This window comes from Homarus americanus, unplaced genomic scaffold (genome assembly GCF_018991925.1).
Source record: "Homarus americanus isolate GMGI-L3 unplaced genomic scaffold, GMGI_Hamer_2.0 scaffold23939, whole genome shotgun sequence".
Lineage (NCBI taxonomy): Eukaryota > Metazoa > Arthropoda > Malacostraca > Decapoda > Nephropidae > Homarus > Homarus americanus.
In genome coordinates, this window is record NW_024755797.1 from 695,061 (window position 1) to 714,505 (window position 19,445).

Sequence of the window (19,445 nt, forward strand, 5' to 3'; positions counted from 1 at the left end):
CTCTAATACTCCCTTCCTCTTACCCCTGTCCCTTTCCCTTAAATCCCCCTTATGGCTGAACTTCCCTCATACAACACCCTTTGCCCCTACTCCTCCCCCTAGAGCTACCCATACCATCACCACCCCCACTACAGCCCCTATAACTCCCCTTAAACCCCTAGAATTACCCTTATCCTCCTACCCTTTACCCCTTAAAACCTCCCTAATCCTCCCTAATGGCACCAGTCCCCCAATACCAAGTCTGAAAATTTAAAGCAGGGAGTCGTAGCAAAACTAGAGACGGGTTATATGCCTCTTGGGAGCTGTTGATTAGCTTGTGTGGATATGGGGTGTAGGGGGAAGGAGAAAGGGAGGAAGGGAGCAGAGGGGGAGTAAAGGGGGAAGGGGAAAGAGGAGGGAGGGAAAAGGAAGGTGATGAGGAGGTAGAGGGAAGAATAAAGTGGAGAGGGAAGAAAATGAGAAATGAATGACGTAAAGGAGGTAGGAAGAAGGAGGGTGAAATAAATATGAGGAAGAAGGAAAGTGGGGAAAAATAGAGAGGAAAAAGGAAGGTAGAAGAAAGAAGATGGAAGGGGGGGGGGGAAGATAGAGGGGGAGTGATAAAAGATTGGAGTCCCTGATAATTGTTTGATAAATGTTCGTAATAACAGAGTCGATTATAACCAAGCGTCTAACTGGCGGGGTTTCAATAAGCAAGATTCATTACCGGTGTCACAAATACAGAGTCTAATTAACTAACAGGTGTCGGACAGATGGTTCTAGCTCACATGGGCCCCAGTCTTAATGGACCCCAGACTTAAAGGGCCCTAATCTTACCTACTGTATCCGGACATTAACACTGGGGTCCATAAGAACTAGGACCTACTAGCAATGGCCCCCACTAAGATTGTACCCATCTTAATGGTTAGGTTAGGTTGGGGGCCTATTAGGACTAGAAACTATTAGGACTGGAGCCTATTAGAACCCCACCTATCAGTCATGGAACCTATCAGTCATGGAACCTATCAGTCATGGAACCTATCAGTCATGGAACCTATCAGCCTTAGAACCTACTAGTATTAGAATCCTATTAGCCCTGGAACCGATTAACAATGGAACCTTATCAGCAGTGGAAGCTACTACCATTAGAACCCTATTAGCACTGGAATCTATTAACATTGGAACCCAAAAAGCACTGGAACCTATTAGCATTAGAACCTTATTAGTAATGGAACCTATTAACATTAGAACCTTATTAGTACTGGAACCTATTAACATTAGAACCTTATTAGCACTGGAACCTATTAAGACAAGACTCTCACTCGTTCAATCCTCTGACAATTTGGTTCTGGTCATCCTCCTTATCTTCACATGCAACTAATATCCACACTGACTATCTCTGGTATTTTAACTTCCTTGCACGCGTCACGAGACTTAGGGGTGTCACCCTCTTATCAGTCGAGTGTTATCTCTTGTTATCAGTGTGTGAGAGATGACTAAGGTTAAAAGAGACGGATTCAATGCGTCACCAGAACAGACAAGATGATAACTTATACAGGGAGGTATAATGCTCTCTCTCTCTCTCTCTCTCTCTCTCTCTCTCTCTCTCTCTCTCTCTCTCTCTCTCTCTCTCTGTGTGTGTTTCCTTACATCTACGAGCAAATCAAAAAGTAAAACAAGTCTCTGAACGTCACTGTCAAGATGGCAGAAAAAAAGAAGAAAAAAAGAAGAAGGTATTTTACCCCCTATCTTACCACACAATATCCTCGACCACCACCAAGTATTATGTCACACCGAATGAAACCTTCTTTATATTCCATCCTACTAACTAACAAGAAAATATCGACTAAAATCTGATACAAGAGTTAACAATGAGTGTGCGGAGTCAACAGAACCAGCGACACAATTCACCTTAACACCACATCACGGAGGCAGAGGACGAGCCTGGTGTCACATTCGAAGAACTCAATACCACGCTGACACAAACAAACTTTTTCCTCAATCTTTTCCTCTTCCCGGAGAAATATTACCCGCAGAGATGAATCTGTGCGTTAAAACGAGGACAATAAATACGTCCAGGAAGAGTTGAACACCCCGGGAGATCGTCTTAGAGAAGCAGGTAATGAATGTTATGTGTAGTGCTGGACCTCCCCTTATGGAGACACATGGATCTCCTCTGTGTTGTGTTAGTCTCCGGGAGTGTTGTAAATTGTACTGCGGTAAGTACTGGCTTTATCTAGTTCTGGTGTAATGTAGTGAGGCTTTTATTGTTGTGTTATGCATAGTAGGCGGTGTGTCTCGTGTTGGTGTGTGTGTGTCGTGTTGGTGTGTGTGTGTCGTGTTGGTGTGTGTGTGTGTTGTGTTGCACTGGAGGGAGGCTCTATAGGTCATTTGGTGGAGCGTTCACTAAGCCAATTTCTTATCACAGGTTCAATGCCAAAATGGAGGATAGGCTTCCCTCCTTGAGCACTGAGCAACAACAGGTACGACTATCGGGTGTGTTTGCCTGTGATTCAACGACTCGTTGGGGGAAATTCTCCAAGCACTGGTAGCAGTTCAATCCCTAACCCTACCATCTCACTTGTCATAAAAATTCTCAATCGCTTTTGACACTAAGAAGTAAAGAAACTTCACAATAAAGCAGCTAAGCAGCTCTAATCAACAAGGATGAAGGACACGTACAAAAGAAAAATAACTTGGCCCAGAGCAAATCTTAATCAAATGGACAAATTCCTGTGTAATAAAGTGAAATATTGTAGAGTAAAACCAAAACCATTTACGTACTTGGTGTCAACTACAGAGTTTACAATGTGTTCAGTGTACATTATAAGTGTATATTATAAGAACAATGAAGCGTAAACGGAAAATATTCGAGAGGTTTCTAATCATCTCCGACACTTTGAGAGCAGATTCAGCAACGTCATCAGCAGCAACAGAAAAACAGTTGACAACAGGAGAAAAAGCAATACAAGAAATAAGGTGCAGCAGCAGCAGAATAACAGCAGCAGTAGGGTAGGAGCAGCAACAGGTGCAGGGGGCAGCAGAATTAGCAGCAGCAGGGGCAACACTAGAAGAAGCGGCAGAGGGAGGGAGGGAGGGAAGTAGGAAGGAAGGAATGGGGAAGGAAGGAGGGAGGGAGGGAGGGAGGGAGGGAGGGAGGGAGGGAGCGTGGTGGTGATATAGTGTGGTTGAGAAGAGCGGTAAGGCAGACCATAAAATGTGTTAATAGCTCGAGGCTGTGTCATCAATCTAATTGACCAAGGCTCTAGTGGCCTCCCCCCCCCCCTAACTCCCTGCCTTATGGCCTAATTGTTGCTCTCTTATGCAGCAACAGTGGTAGTAGTTGTGGCAGGTGCAGGTAACAGGAGCGAGGGCAGCAGTGTTAGTCCGTCAGTAGCAGTAGTAACAACAAAAGTCGTAACAAGTAACAGTAGCAGTGGTAGCAGTGTTAGTCCGTCACATTTACAGCAGTAGCAGCAATAACAGTAACAGTAGCGCGCGCGCACGCACACACACACGCACACACACACACACGCACGCACACACACACACACACACACACACATCATGCTAGCAAGAAGAAGAAAAACTAAGAGCAATGAAGACTACAGTGTCTGAATATCAAAGAGCATAATGAAGGTAATAAAACAAGAGTGACTGACGTGATGATCAGTGAGAGAACCTGTTAAGAGCGTGACGGGGGAAAGTAAGAGGTTTTGTGGCTCAAGAAAGAGTTTACATACATGAAGGAGTGAGATTCAAGAGTAGCTGCAAGGTGGAAGGGATTCTGGTAAAACTAATTATAGAGATGATAAAAAAGAATGTAGAAGGAACTGAAAAAGTATGGAATAAATGAGAAACAGATGAGAGCTGTTAAGAATTTTAGTGAAAACAGTGAAGTGGGTGTTAGATATTAAAAAAAATTTGATGTAGAGAGGAAAGAAGGTTAGATAGAAATAAATACGGGGTAACAATGGGAGATGAGTCAGCCGCTTGTTTATAGATGATGCCGTTCTGGTAGATGATCCGGGAAAAAAAAAGTTGGATATGTTAATGAATGAATCTGAGAGAGTGTAGGTGAGAGGACATGGTAGGAAGTGATGTGCTCGAGATCATTATGTGAGAGTGAATATTATGTATATAACGACTCACAATAATATATATATATATATATATATATATATATATATATATATATATATATATATATATATATATATATATATATATATATATATATATATATATATATATATACCAGACAAGTGTTATCGCGAAGATCGGTTTCAAGCCGTGGTCGTCTCTGCGGCTCTGAAACCCTAATTGTTGGGTTCTTATGGCACCACCCACAGGGTTGCCAGCGGCGTGAAAACTGACGCCGTCTCCACTGTTTCCCGAACGATATGGGTCACAACTCACTCAGAAGCACTAGCGAAACCCTCCAGCCGACCTCTCAACAAACCCCACGAGTCTCCTCAACAGTTACAAGTGTCTCCACCACGAGTTGAAAGTCAAAGACGAGTCCCGAGATGACGTCGTGGTGCAGGGAAGTTATCGTACAGCAGAGGTGGTGGGAGCGACAAGTGAAGCATCGTATTAAGTCATTTTATGATACCAAGCTCGCGCGGGCCACAAACGAAGCTTATTATAGGGAAGGGGGCGTTTTATTTCGCTGCCATTATATCCTAGTGGCTTGTGTCGGGGGGGAGGGGTGTTGCCTAGAGGTGGTGGAGACGAGGAAGAAGAGGTGGTAGAAGAAGAATGAGGACGATTTCTGGAAGAGTGGGAAAAGGTGAGGGCAGGAAGAAAGGGAAGGAGGATAGTTACCTGGAGGCTGGCGAGGAGGAGGAAGAGGCGGAGCGGGAAGAGGTTAAATTTGGAGAAACAATTAGAGGGGGGAAAGGGAAGGCGAGGGAACACAAGAAGGGAAGGCGAGGAGACGCAAAAAGGGAAGGCGAGGGGACACAAGAAGGGAAGGTGAGGGTAAGCAAGAAGGGAAGATGAGGGGACACAAGAAGGGAAGGCGAAGGGACGCAAGAAGGGAAGGTGAGGGTAAGCAAGAAGGGAAGATGAGGGGACACAAGAAGAGAAGGCGAGGGGACGCAAGAAGGGAAGGCGAAGGGACGCAAGCAGGGAAGGGGGCTATAGCTTGGAGCGAGCAAAGACGAGGAAGAACAACAAGAAGAGGAGGAGAAACAAGACTTCTCAGAGACAAAAATAACGAGAATGACAAAGAAGAGGTGTGAGGAGGGTGGGAGGGAGGGAGGGAGGGGGTCTGTTGTATGGAGGTGGTTGTATGGAGGTGGTGACGATTAGGAGGAAGTGCACATTAGAATGGAGGAGTAGAAGTGGATGAAAGAGTAGTAGTAGTAGTAGGAGCAGTAGTAGTAGTAATGAGACACCATAAGGTACCTGTAAAGTATCGTTTATATCTCATTAAACTCAGAGGTGAAGAACCCAGTTACCTCTATATAGCAAGTTTAACAAAAAAAAAACATATATATATAAATGTAGATATATATTAAGAAGCAGCCCCAGCATAAGATATAAACACTAGCCATCTAGACACACACACAAGTACATATTTTTAGGGTATTCGTCATCACTGGGTGAGAGGAGACGACAACATCCACAGTAACAAGCGATGGTGTATGTGTAAGACTGTCCCTTGGCTGACGCTCGCTGACTTACCCCACAATAAATCAATAACAACGGAAGACTGTCTGTCACATACACACTATTTTCCATTTAGGTCATTTTGTCTTTTATTTATTCTTCTCGACTTTCTTTTCCCTCTCTATTATCTCCAAAGGTCATTAAGATCAACATAAATGCTCAATTTGACTGACCATGTATGCAAATCATATACGTTTTGGTATGTTTATGGTCACTGTTTAACATTGATATATCAAGAGGTCCTGGGATACCACCTTCTCCATTATTCATTTCTCCATTCTGGCTCGAGCTACGATTGGCTAATTACCCAAATTCACAAATGAATGGAGGCTGCTGATTGGTCGAGCAACTCGACTCCAGCACCCTCTCCTGATCAATATCATTTCTTTCACTCTCGTCTCATCTCACAATCGATTATTTAACACAGTTTTTTTGCGAGCGAGTTTCTTTGTTAATGGACAGATATGCCATCATTAGATACACTAAACGTTTAATGTAATCTTAAACATGATTATAGAAGTTGGTGAAAGTGGGAGAAAAAGCGCGCGAGATGCAGTGTAAATAACTGAAAGGCGCGGGAACAGCTAGGCAGCTGAACGAAAAGCGCCAGGAAAGGGGCCAGGCGGCGCGGGCATCACCATTATGCATATTTCATCCGCCAACAATGGATGCTGTGGAGCGAGCTGGCGACAAAACAACGACAAACAACGCGGATTGGTCGAAAGGGTTGAGAGAGAGAGAGAGAGAGAGAGAGAGAGAGAGAGAGAGAGAGAGAGAGAGAGAGAGAGAGAGAGAGAGAGAGAGAGAGAGGCAGGGAAACGTGAACATGAAGGAATGGAGATGGAGCGGTAAGATGAAAAAACAGTCTGAAAGGATAAAGAGATGCAGTAATAAAATTGGGATGAGTGAAAAATAGGCACGGGAGAAAGAGGAGAGTAAGAATGGAAAAGAAAAAAAGGATAGACGAAATAGGAAGAAAAGCAATTGAATATGTCGGAACGAAAAGAGATGGAGAATTGATAATGAATAGAGGAGAGGAATGAGGAACAACACAGATAAGAACAGGGAAAGGAGGTAAGGAAGGAATGACCACGTGTTTGTTTATATAAAGGACAAGAACAACAAGAAAGACGGAAAATAAAGACAAACTAAGCAATAGAAGAGTGCCAATTAAAAGAAGGAAGAACTCTAATAACAAGAAAAACAAAAAATGAGATGAAACAGATGAACAATAGATAAAATATATAAAAAATCACGAGAAAAAATTTATAGATATATATACAAAAAAAGGGAAAATATAAATAATAATAAAACCATAAAAAAGAGGAGCAAATTTAACAACAAATGAAAACCAATGAAAATTTATAAACCCCCGCCCCCAAAAAAAATAAAAAAATAAATAAAAAAATATGAAAGAGAAAGAAAAATTATATAAGAGAAATATGAAGCACACAAGAAGAAAAGATACCAATAAGAAAACAGAATAAAAAAATATTAAAAGCAAATGCGATAAAACACAAAGAGAAAAGTAGATTAGACTGGAGGAATAGCATCAAAATAGACACATACGGGAGAACAACTGCTGCCCAACCCTGATTTACAACCCTAGTGAGCAGAAGGTTTTGACTTTAGAGGCGGGGATGACCGGGTGAGGATAAGCCCTTAAGGGAAAAGGGGAACGAGAGGGGGAAAAAGGGGGGGGGGATGAGGTCACTGGGAGAGGGGAAGGATGGGGTGAGGTAGCTGGGAGAGGGTTCTGTGGGGGTAAGGAAGGGGTATGGACACTGGGAGAGGGGAGGATCAAGGGAATACAGTAGATGGGAAAGGGACCTTCTGTGAGAGGAAAAGAAAAAGGATGTTGAAGACGATGAGAGAGAGAGAGAGAGAGAGAGAGAGAGAGAGAGAGAGAGAGAGAGAGAGAGAGAGAGAGAGAGAGAGAGAGAGAGAGAGAGAGAGAGAGAGAGAGAGAGAGAGAGAGAGAGAGAGAGAGAGAGAGAGAGAGAGAGAGAGAGAGAGAAAGGCAAAATATAATCGACAGCGGGAGGGGAGGATATTTAAAGGGATAAAGGATGGGGAAATGGCGATTTAAAAATGGAGTCTGAGAGTTGACATACGATATGCCAGATGTATGTATAGCCAGTGACACCCAGTTACGGTCGTGTACGTGATCAGTAATGCCAGATATGATGGTGTACGTGATCAGTGATGCCAGATATGATGGTGTACGTGATCAGTGATGTCAGATACATCAATGAACGTGACCAGTGATACTAGATACGGTGGTGTACGTAGCCAGTGATAGCAGATACAATAACGTAATAGTCGTGAAAAAGGACGTCAAATAATGTACGTGTCTAATTAAACGATAGATTCCCATTGATAAAATACACAATACCTGGTAGGGATAACTAAGACGACACAAGAGGCCAGAGTCTACCCAGCCATAAGGACTTCAGTTACCAGACACACACACTCGATACTATCAGTGACATACAACAATTGTGCGTGCGTGCGTGCGTGCGTGCCGTCTCAATAATCCGAAATATTAAATGGATGAATTAGTCTCGGTACACAGATAAATTAAGGATAGGTTACTCTCAATCACACAAAATATTAATAATAATTTAACCTCAATTAATAAAAACAAATTAAGATTGTGTCAATAAAGATAAAACTACAACTCAACGTAATTAAGAGGGAATAAATTATAAAATATTTTACTATTCAAAGTATAAAACTCAAAAGTTATAAAAGTATTTCGACAAGTAAGGCTACAATACTGATAAAAAAACGATCAAAACTTTGGAAAGAAACTCATTTACAAGTAACTAGAGAAAATAAATGACAGAATAGTCTAATAACATCAACCAGATAATAACACAAGTGACAAAAAATTTAAACTAACAGAATTTATTGAGAAAAATATTGACAAACCCTTTAAAACTAATAAAAATTACTTGGACAAAATAGCAACATATTTTTTTTTAACTAAATAATTACTTAGGGAAAAAAATAAAGGTGAAATACGACTTAATATTTGAGTATATAGCGAAGAAGGATGGCCGGGGGGAACTAGACCTTTGTGTTTCATTTACGACGTATTTCAAGCAATGCCTCACCACCATGACAAATAATTAAGAAACACATAAATTCCACTTAATGAGAAATACTTTAGTGTTGGGTGGCGCGTAATAAGAAAATGCCTTACGGGGTGGTGGGAGGTGGTGAGGGGGAGGGGAGGTGGTGAGGGGGGGGGGAGGTGGGTGAGGGGAGGGAGGTGGTGGAGGAGAGAGAGGGAAGGTGGCTAGGAGGAGAGGGAAGGTGGCTAGAGAGGGAGGTGGCTAGGAGGAGAGGGAAGGTGGCTAGGAGAGGGGAGGTGGGAGGGGAGAGGGGAGGTGGTGAGGGGGAGAGGGAAGGAAGGTGGTGAGGGGGGAAAGGGAAGGTGATGAGGGGGGAAAGAGGAGGTGGTGAGGGAGCGAGGGGAGGTCGAAGGAAGGTAGGAGGGTCAAAACCTTTCTTTATAGCTATCTCCTTCTACTGTATATACGCTTTATATTACTGTAGTTTGTTTTATTAGCTATTTTTTGTGGTAAAATTTTATGAGTAAAATTAAAAAAAATAAAAGTGTGTGTGTGTGTGTGTGTGTGTGTGTGTGTGTGTGTGTGTGTGTGTGTGTGTGTGTGTAATAAGACTTCAATACCCCCCAAATTAACAATACCTCTTTGTTTATCTACTTTCCCATCATAACATTTCATCAAGCCACACTCATCCCCTTACTGAAATTTCCAAGGTGACTGTGTAGCCCGAGGAAGCCCTTAGGAGGTTAAAGATGATCACATAAGGTGACTAGAAAACAAAACAACAGGAGACGTGGTGGCCTAATGACCTCCTCCTCCTCGACCTCACCCTGCTCCTCCTCACCCTGCTCCTCCTCACCCTGCTCCTCCTCACCCTTCTCCTCCTCGACCTCCCCTCCTCCTCCTCGGCCTCCCTTATAGATCTTTGGTCGTAAACACAAGGAGGAAGGTCTTCACTAAGTTCCTCCTGAAGAAGGTCCGATACACAGAGTCAAGACCAACTACAGAAAGGACGTCCCGATGTTCAAAGGTCTATTTACATAACACCTTTATTTACGTCTGTGTTGGGGTTAGAATGTAATGTAGGTAATGGAAAAGGTGTTAAGTTTTGTTTAATTTTTTTCGAACTGTGTTTTTCATTTATTATGCCAGATAGTGTAGGCCTATGTGATGGAAATGTGGTTAAAATGCTTCAACTTTTCTTTTTTCTTTTTGACAAAACAAGTAGGCCTACATGAGGTGATACAAAGGCGTTCATATATTTTTCTACAGTTTATGACAGGAGTAGGCCTACAGGATGGAGGAATGTGATATTCAAAACGATTTCCACATTTTTTTTCTTCTGATAGAATGTGTAGGCCAAGAGATATTATTGTGCTAAAAAAAATTCCATGTGTTTGTGTGTTTTAGGCTTAAATACAAAACGACATAAAACAGAAATAAAACAAGGGATCAAAAGGTATTCAAAGTCGAGCCCAATATTTCTTGTCCACATAAACCAGATTATGAACTGCCATAAACTAACAAATGCAACTGTACATGCGCAGGTGTTGAAAATTCTGACATTTATACATGCATATGACTCAGAGAACAGGTGATTGACTCAGAGAACAGGCGATGACTCGGAGAACAGGTGATTGACTCAGAACAGGTGATTGACTCAGAGAACAGGTGATTGACTCAAAAGAACAGGTGATTGACTCGGAGAAGGTGATCAATTTACTCATCGATATATTGTTGCTGGTTTGACATAGACCAGAATAATAAGCTTCACCTTGGTGGTATTGAGGTGAACACGAATAAGTTAAGTGACTAACTTCACACCTGGCGGCCAGTAGAGGAACACCTTCAGCACAACACAACCAACACCTCTTCCACCACTGAGAGAGAGAGAGAGAGAACAAGTGACAGTGAACGGCTTTCAGCATATCACACACACACACAAATATGTCCACCTCTGTATACGTAGTCCGTTATATACCACATATCTCTAAATATATTAAAGAAGCACATTTACATTACGAATTACGTCACCAGGTATGTTAGGACTGTGCCATTTTAGATATCAAAACAGATAGCCGATTCATTACTTCCTCACGTGCAGGGAAACACGACAGTGATGTATTAGGCTACAGAACATTACTCACTGTCCTCTCATGTCGTGACGTGAGATTTCATAGATAAAACGCAAATGTTTTTAATTGAGGAATACAACAATAAATAGACTGGGTGAGGGAGGGGGGGTAGTAGGGAGAGGAGGGGAGGGGGTAGGAGAGGAGGGGGTAGAGAGGAGAAGAGGGGAAGGGGGGAGAGGAGGAAGGGGGGTAGAGAGGAGGAGGGGTGGAGAGGAAGGGGGTAGAGAGGAGGGAGGGGGGTAGAGGAGGAGGGGGGTAGGGGGAGAGGAGGAAGGGGGTAGAGAGAGGGAGGGGGGGAGGGGGAGAGGGAGAGGGGGTAGAGAGGAAGGGGGGGAGGGGGAGGGGGGTGGAGGAGGGAGAGGGGAAGGGGTAGAGAGGAGGGGAGGGGGGAGAGAGGGAGGGGAGGGGGGGGGGGAGAGGAGGGGGGGTAGAGAGGAGGAAGGGGTAGAGAGGAGGAAGGGGGTAGAGAGGGAGGGAGGGGGAGGAGGAGAGGGGGGTAGAGAGAGGGGGAAGGTAGAGAGGAGGAGGGGTAGAGAGGAGGGGGAGGGGTAGAGATGAGAGGGGTGGGGAGGAGGGAGGGGTAGGAGGGAGGGAGGGGGGGGGTAGAGAGGAGGGAGGGGGGGGGGAGAGGAGGAGGGAGGGGGTAGAGAGGAGAGGAGGGGAGAGGGGGGGAGGAGAGGGGTAGAGAGAGGAGGGGGGGGGGTAGAGATGAGGGAGGGGGTAGTAGAGAGAGGGGGAGAGAGAGGGGAGGGGGGAGGGGGAGGGAGAGAGGAGGGGAGGGGGGTAGGGAGGAGGAGGAGGGGGGGGAGAGGGAGGGAGGGGGGAGAGGAGGGAGGGAGGGGAGGGGGTAGAGAGGGGAGGGGTAGAGATGAGGGAGGGGGGTAGAGGAGGGGAGGGGGGCGGTAGAGGAGGAGGGGGCGGTAGAGAGGAGGAAGGGGGCGGTAGAGAGGAGGAAGGGGGTAGAGAGAAGGGAAAGGTGGTAGAGATGAGGGAGGGGGGTAGAGAGAAGGGAGAGGTGTGAAAGAGTGAGTGAGGGAAAGAGTGAGTGAGGGAAAGAGCGAGTGAGGGAAAGAGCGAGTGAGGGAAAGAGTGAGTGAGTGAGTATGAGGGGAAATACAGAAATGGAAATACAGTCAATAAGAAAGAGAGAAAGTAAAAGTCAAAGAAAGATAATAAAATAAGAGACAGGAGAAGTGGATGAGAGAGACAGAAAGAGAAGAACACTTAAAGAAAAGAGATGGAAGGGAGAAGGAAAGTTATATATAAAGAAGGAAAAGATAAACAGGTATATATAGAAAGAAGATAAATTCATAGTTAGATGAAGGGAAGGATTAAGAGAGACTGATACATAAGGAGATAGGCAGACTGATAGATGACTAGGGAGACAGACTAATAGACAGGTAGATAAACAGACATATTTAACAGACCGGGAGATAGAAAGAGAAAAGAAAGGCATAAGAATATGACAAAGGAGAGAGAGAGAGAGAGAGAGAGAGAGAGAGAGAGAGAGAGAGAGAGAGAGAGAGAGATAAAGAAGTGGTAAAAGGAGAGAGGAAACTGATGGAGAAAATGGAGTGATAGAAAATAGAAAGAAGGTAGAGAGAGAGAAAGAGATCGAGTGAAAGCAGAATTAAATTAAGAATAGAAAGCAAGATGAACACAATTAAAAAAACGGAAAGATGAAGGAAAAAAAAAACAGAGTAATGGAGAGAATGAAAGAAGGCTGGAGGGAAGGAAGCAGGGAGGGAAAGAGGAAGGGAGGGAAAGAGAAAAGAAGGGAAGGAGGGAAGAAAAGAGGAAGGGAGGAAAAGAGGAAGTGAGGGAAAGATAAAAGAAGGAAAGGAGGGTGGGAAAGAGGAATAGAGGGTGGGAGAGAGGGAAGGATGGAAAGAAGAAGGGAGGAAGGAAGGAGGGAGGGAAAAGAGGAAGATAGGGAAGGAAGAGAAAGAGGAAGGGAGATAAAGAGGAAAGAAGGGAAGGAGGACGAAATGAGGAAGGGAAGTGATGGAAATAGGGAGGGGAGTGTAAAGGCGGAAACGATCTTCCTGCTCGTTACCGCTGCTAACTCTCTTTTGCTGGTGCGGACGACACTTGGGGCGGTTGGACAGAGATGAGAATAGCAGCGACTATCTGGGTCACCGGGAGATTCAACCCAGCCGCCATACAATCACTATCTAGCTACCCCGCTGTTCGTCAAATTCTGGCTGTGATCTCATCATAGGTCCTAGACTCGTGGGCTGTGTCCCCAGACCTTCACCTATCGACTGTCAATTCTCTGGTCATCTACCACTACCATACCACGACCGTCAGTTCATCTCATTCCGTCTGTGCCCCGGTGTTCTGCCATTTCAAGACGTCGCTCGAGTGTGGAGTTGAATGGACGCTTCCCTACCCTGAGTGTGGATCACGGTGTTCCAGAACCTTCCCCCAGGGTCACTGCCGTAGGAAATATCTGTTCATTGTTTGATTCTTTCAGTTGTTGACTCCCATTAATTGTTTGATTCTATTAATTGCTGACTCCCATTAATTGTTTGCTCCCTTTAATTGTTTGCTTCCATTAATTGTTTGACTCCATTAACTGTTGACTGCCTTAATTGTTTGACTCCCGTAATTGTTATTTGAGGTTTGTTGAGTGGTGTCAGAGTTTTGTGTTATATTTTTATAGTAAAGTGATGTCAATCTCAAATGGTTGTTTGTTATTCCTCAGAAAACCATGGTCCTTGACTTTCCTTTATTAAGATCCTGATTAGCCTGGTAAGGGATTTCTATCCCCAAAGTCCTCAGGACAGAGGAAGGACAGAGGAAAGTAGGGAAGGAGGGGGAGGGAGAAAGAAGGATTTATAGCCCCTTGAGTGAAGTTACCAGATATGAAGAAGGGGACTTGAAGACACCAGACGAATTGCGCCATTACAAGTAAAGTAGCAGATCTCAGGGTTGGGGGGGGCTAGGAGGGTGCCGTCAGCTAAAGGGGATTCAGCTAGGAATAAGCAGCAGCAGCTAGGGGGAGGCAGCAGCTAGAGGGGAAGGCACCAGCAGAGGGGAAGGGCACAGCCAGGAGGAGGGGTTCAGGCAGCCAGAGGTTCACAGCTAGAGGGGGAAGGGCAAAACAGCTAGAGGGGGAAGGGCAACAGCAGAGGAGGGTTCAACAGCTAGAGGAGGGGTTCAGCAGCCAGAGGCGTTCAGCAGCTAGAGGGGGGAGGGCAGCAGCTGGGGAGGGGGGAGGGCAGCAGCTAGAGGGGGGAGGCAGCCAGGAGGGGGAGGGCAGCAGCAGAGGGAAGGCAGCAGCTAGGAGGGGAGGCAGGCATGAGGGAGGGGTGCAACCAGAGGGGAGGGGCAGCACCAGAGGGGGAGGGCAGCAGTTGCAGTGGGAAGGGGGCAAAGCAGAGGGGAGGGGCAGCAACCAAAGGGGAGGGGCAGCAACTGAGGGGGGGAGGCAGCAGCTGGAGGGCGAGGGGCAGCAGCTAGGAGGGGAGGGCAGCTAGAGGGAGTGGAACAGCAGCTAGAGGAGGAACAGCTAGAGGGAGGGAGCAGCAGCAGAGGGAGGGGCAGCAGCTAGAGGGGCAGCAGCTGAGGGAGGGGGCAGCAGCTAGAGGGCAGGGGCAGCAGCTGAGGTGGTCAGCAGCTAGAGGTGGTCAGCAGCTGAGAGAGAAGGGCAGCAGCTAGAGGGGAGGGAACAGTGCCAGGGAGGGCAAAGAAATAGGAGGGGGCAGCAGCTAGAGGGAGGGGGGCAGCAGCTAGAGGGGCAGGGCAGCAGCTAGAGGGCAGGGGCAGCAGCTAGGAGGGGGAGGGCAGCAGCTAGGAGGTGGTCAGCAAAGGAGGGAAGGGCAGCAGCTAGAGGGGGAGGGCAGCAGCTAGAGGGGGGGGGGAGGGACACCCCAGCCTCACCACCACACCCTCGTACACCAATAAGGGAAGAAAAAATTAAATTGAGTAATAAAATAAAATGGTAAAGTCAAAAAAAAATTAAAATAAATGGTGGGTAATAAAATAAACTTAACAAAATAAATTGATCAAGAAATGGAAGGAATAAAGAAAATGTAATGAAATGATAAATAGAATCAAGAGACGAATAGACAAGAAATTAGAGTAATATAAACAGGAGAGAGAGAGAGAGAGAGAGAGAGAGAGAGAGAGAGCCACCAGACACCGTAAACAAAATATGAAGGAAAACGAGAAAGGAATCACCTAACCAAAATAATAATTCCCAGAAAATACAATTCACAGGAGTATTTATATGGTCTTTGGTCGATTACAGAAGCCATGTATAACATTGGTGGTCTTGAGCCACAAGGAAAACAAAACGAAAAACAAAAGAAAAACAAAAATAACACAGAATTACCATCAACGTAAAGTAATTCCTGGTAAATATAATTAAATGTCTTTCAAAAATTAACAAAAGAGACGAAAGGTGTAAGAATATATCAAAAGGTAATGCCCCCCCCCTCTCTCTCTCTCTCTTTCACGCATGTTTTGGTCAGACTCAATATTATTATTTAAAACTTGAGCTAGTCTTGTTGTCCTTCTCTGACGCTGCCACCAACACCAGCTTATCTGAGAGAAGACACTTACGGTATTTACCTCCTTATTTTATTAGTCACTGAGCTTGGACAAGTCGAGTGATTCCTAAACATTCTCACAGTCTACTTCTGGAATTTGTACTGCTTTCAGACTTTCAACCGATGAGAGATGTTTCTTTTTTCTGCTTGACCTTCATGCCTGGATGTTCAACAGGTTTCTGGTGTCCTGATTGTATACCTCTGATGGTACTGTATATTTACCTATCAACCCACGGCTTCACCCACGTTGATCTGACGTCACGTAACACACACACACATAAGGTGACACACCCAGTCGTACCTCAGCCAGTGCTAGGTGACCCCCCCATCACTCTCTAGCCGCTACTCTACAGCCTGTTGTACCTAAAAGTTGTAATACTCTCGTTAAGTGTAAAATTACTTCCATCTTCAGTCTCACTACCTCTGATCGCCTGGCTCGGTCTCCTGAACTCTCTCCCTCAATTTATTTTAAGTCTCGGTGAGAGGTTATATCAACATACGAGTATATACAAACAAATAAAATGTATTTGAATTAATAAAAAAAATGTATATAACTGTAGTACTTATTGTGAGAATTTCACACACACACACACACACACACACACACACACACACACACACCAATACAATCCAGTGAGAGTTACTTAATGTGGAATACTGTTCTGAATACACCACACTATACGCTACAGAGGTCAACACAGTCCTGGTGAGAAATACAACAGTGGTCAACACAACCAAGTGAGAGAAAGATCAACACCAGAGGAGAAGCGTCACAGGGGCAATAAAACCTTCAATTGGTTGATCACACAAGTAAACATGACGGTGTTGACGGGGACGGGGGGTTAAGGGGGGGTTAAGGGGGGGTTAAGGGGGTTAAGGGGGGTTGAGGGTGAGGGCGTCGCGCATCCTGTCGGTCGTGTGTCAAGAGGAAGACCAGTGTGTGTGTGTGTGTGTGTGTGTGTGTGTGAAATGGGCTGTAGTGTATAGAAAATATCCTTCAGGTAAGTTGCGTCCTTCTGGAGGTACTCTGGTATGTATTGCATTTCCTTCGGATAATTCCCAACCTTCATGGAATTTTCTTGTGTGTGAGATCTCCTTCATATATGATTCTTCTTTCCTGGGAGCTCAGCTGTGTAACCGCCCACCTTCAGGTAGGTCTTATCCTTCAATGAAAGTCCGGAGTAAATAGGAGTGGACTCTTATAGAATTTCCTTCAAGAATACCTTATACCACCAGAGTTGAATTCCTGTCTTTATCACCTCCTTCCAGCAAGCTTCAGCCTTTACAAATGGTATCCTGATTATAATATCTCCTTCAAGCGGTTCTTCTTCATCCGGGGTACTCTCCTGTGTACAACCTGAGACTGACTTTTTTTAGGGATAACATCTACAGGAAGGTATTATCCTTCTGGGTCAGCCTCTTGCTAATATTTTAAGGACATGACTGACTTAATTAGTTGATGTCCTGTATATGATATCCTTTGGTTGGATATCCTTCAGCAATCAGATCCTACCCCAACATAATCATGGCAAAAATCGGGACTTGAAACTGATAATCCTTTTATTTTCTCAGCCTTTAGGTAAGTATCGGTTCTGATTACAAACTCCTCAAACACACATGACTGGATTCAACGTCAGCCGTACAAGCAAACGTAAACTTCTAAAGAATTAAGATATTCCTAAAAGTTAAAATTACCAATGCAATAAACATAATTGCCAACTAGACATAATCCTGACAGCTCTGTCCTCTTGTTCAACCTTATTATTGTACAACCCATGTTGTACTGTTCCCCCATTATACTTATGTTTTTCAATTCCACTGTAATTTATGTAGATATAAATAAATAAATAAAACACAATAAAAAAAGTAAAAAAATAAAAAAGTAATAAATAAATAAAATTAATAAATAGAGAAGTGATAACCGTGGTAACATTATGAGATGTTCTTATTACCACCATGCTATTGTACTATTCCAGATGATACTAACTGTTACATAATACTTCCTTGAGATAAATGTATAGTAAATATCAGGTGCCTCAAAGAGAGCTCAGGTTCTCAACTGGCTCAGCCATGTTAATATTGTTATTATTATCCACTCTGTATCGGTGTTTTTCTGGCTAAATAAACTGTTTCAATTCAATTCGATTCAACATGTTGTACGACCACATAACAGCTCCAGCCACATGTTGTATTCGCCCCTAACTGTTCAAAGAGGTGGACTGGTATGGCACTAAAAACATAGAAACACAATTTACCTTTTCCTGGGCTGCTCTGTGCCTCGGTGTCAACTTACTGTCGACACGTGTTTGTTTTTGTTTCTCTCTGTTTACCTCATTCCTTCCTTTTGTTTATCTGTCTCCTTTCATCGCTTTCTCTCTCTCTGACGCTATAGCAATCGCCTATTCCAAACTTCTTCCCTCATTGACTTCAGCCTCAACACACACACACACACACACACACACACAGTAGTAGTTCACCCACAAACATATATCTGGCTAACCACCCTGCCTACCCACATTTCACCCCCGCCCTATCCTTCCTCCCTTCCCTTCCCTTCCCTCGCTCCCCTACCCCCACCCCATGGTCACCACAGCCACAAACCATCCAAACATCACTAAATAAAGACACATCGCTTCCCTCCACAAGCCAGAAGGCCCCATCCGACATCAGGAGAGGCGCCCCCTCTTCTCTACGAGGTGTCCGTTTATAATTTAGAGGCCGTGTTTCAACTGAATTACCCTGGTTCGGCATGAAAACCTCGCCTATCTCCCTGCCTCACGCGAGGATTGGGGTGGTGGGGGGAGGGGGGAGGATAGTGGGTAGAGGATAGGGACATGGAGGTGGTAAGGGAAGGGGAGGAGAGTGATGGGGTGTGGATGGGGGGAAAGAGGGAGAGGACAGATATGAGGTCAGGGATAGTAGGGGGGCATGGGGGGGGGGAGAGGAATGGTGTGAGAATGAGGGAGGGAGGGGATAAGGGGGAGGGTGTGAGTCAGGGAAGGAAGGGATAGGAAGAAGAAATGGTGTGAGAGTGAGGGAAGGTGGTGTTTGGCGGAAGGAAGGGTGTATGAGGAAGGGAAGGGATAGATATAGGGGAAGGGAGTGTGAGGGAGGGTGTCCACATCAAGGGGCCTCCAGGTTTTTCTACCGCCACAGGGGTCGCGTTTAGTTGACACAAGAGCCGCGTTCAATTGTCGTAAAGATGCGTTTATTTGTCAGCAGCGTCGCGTTCAGCCGCCAAGGTAGAAATATATGACAAGGGGAGCGAAGGAGTCTACGTAGGGGGTCCGCTGTGCTCAGTTGGGTCGCGTTTTAGTGACACTGTGAGCCGCGTTCAGCTACCACTAGGGGTGCGTTTAATGACGTTGGGGATCGCGTTTAAATGCCAGCGGGGCCACAATCAGCTATCAGAGGCTGTGCTTAGCTTTCTTTAGGGCCACGCTCTGGACTCTTTTGGCACTCTGGACTCTTCTGAACTCATAGAGATCTTTCTTAATGACGTCTCTTTCTGGCACCAATTTTTCTTCTTATATGTTTTTTTTAACACTGGACTTTTCTGTCTTTGTGGACTTTTCCGCTCGTATGGACTTTCGCGCACAAAGTCTTTACCGGAACCCGCGCCAAAGTTTATTAATATCAGATGTTAGCAAAGTTTTATGCGCCAGTCCTTTGCAGGGCTTAAGAAGGGACAATGTTCTTTTACGAGGCGCACACACACACACACACACACACACACACACACACACACACACACACACACACACACACACACACACACACACACACACACACACACACACACACACACACACACACCCGGTAACCCCATGACCACGTGAGGTCCTTCATATCAACACCAGAGGACTCATGAGACATAAAGGCAAGCATGAACTTAGCATGCTTCCCTGTTGGGCGCTGTAAACGCTTCTGCGCTTCACCTTACAAAAGGATGTAGGGGAGTGCCCAATAAATAATAAAAAAAAAAATATCAACACCAGAGGACGAGTTACTCCACCACGTGA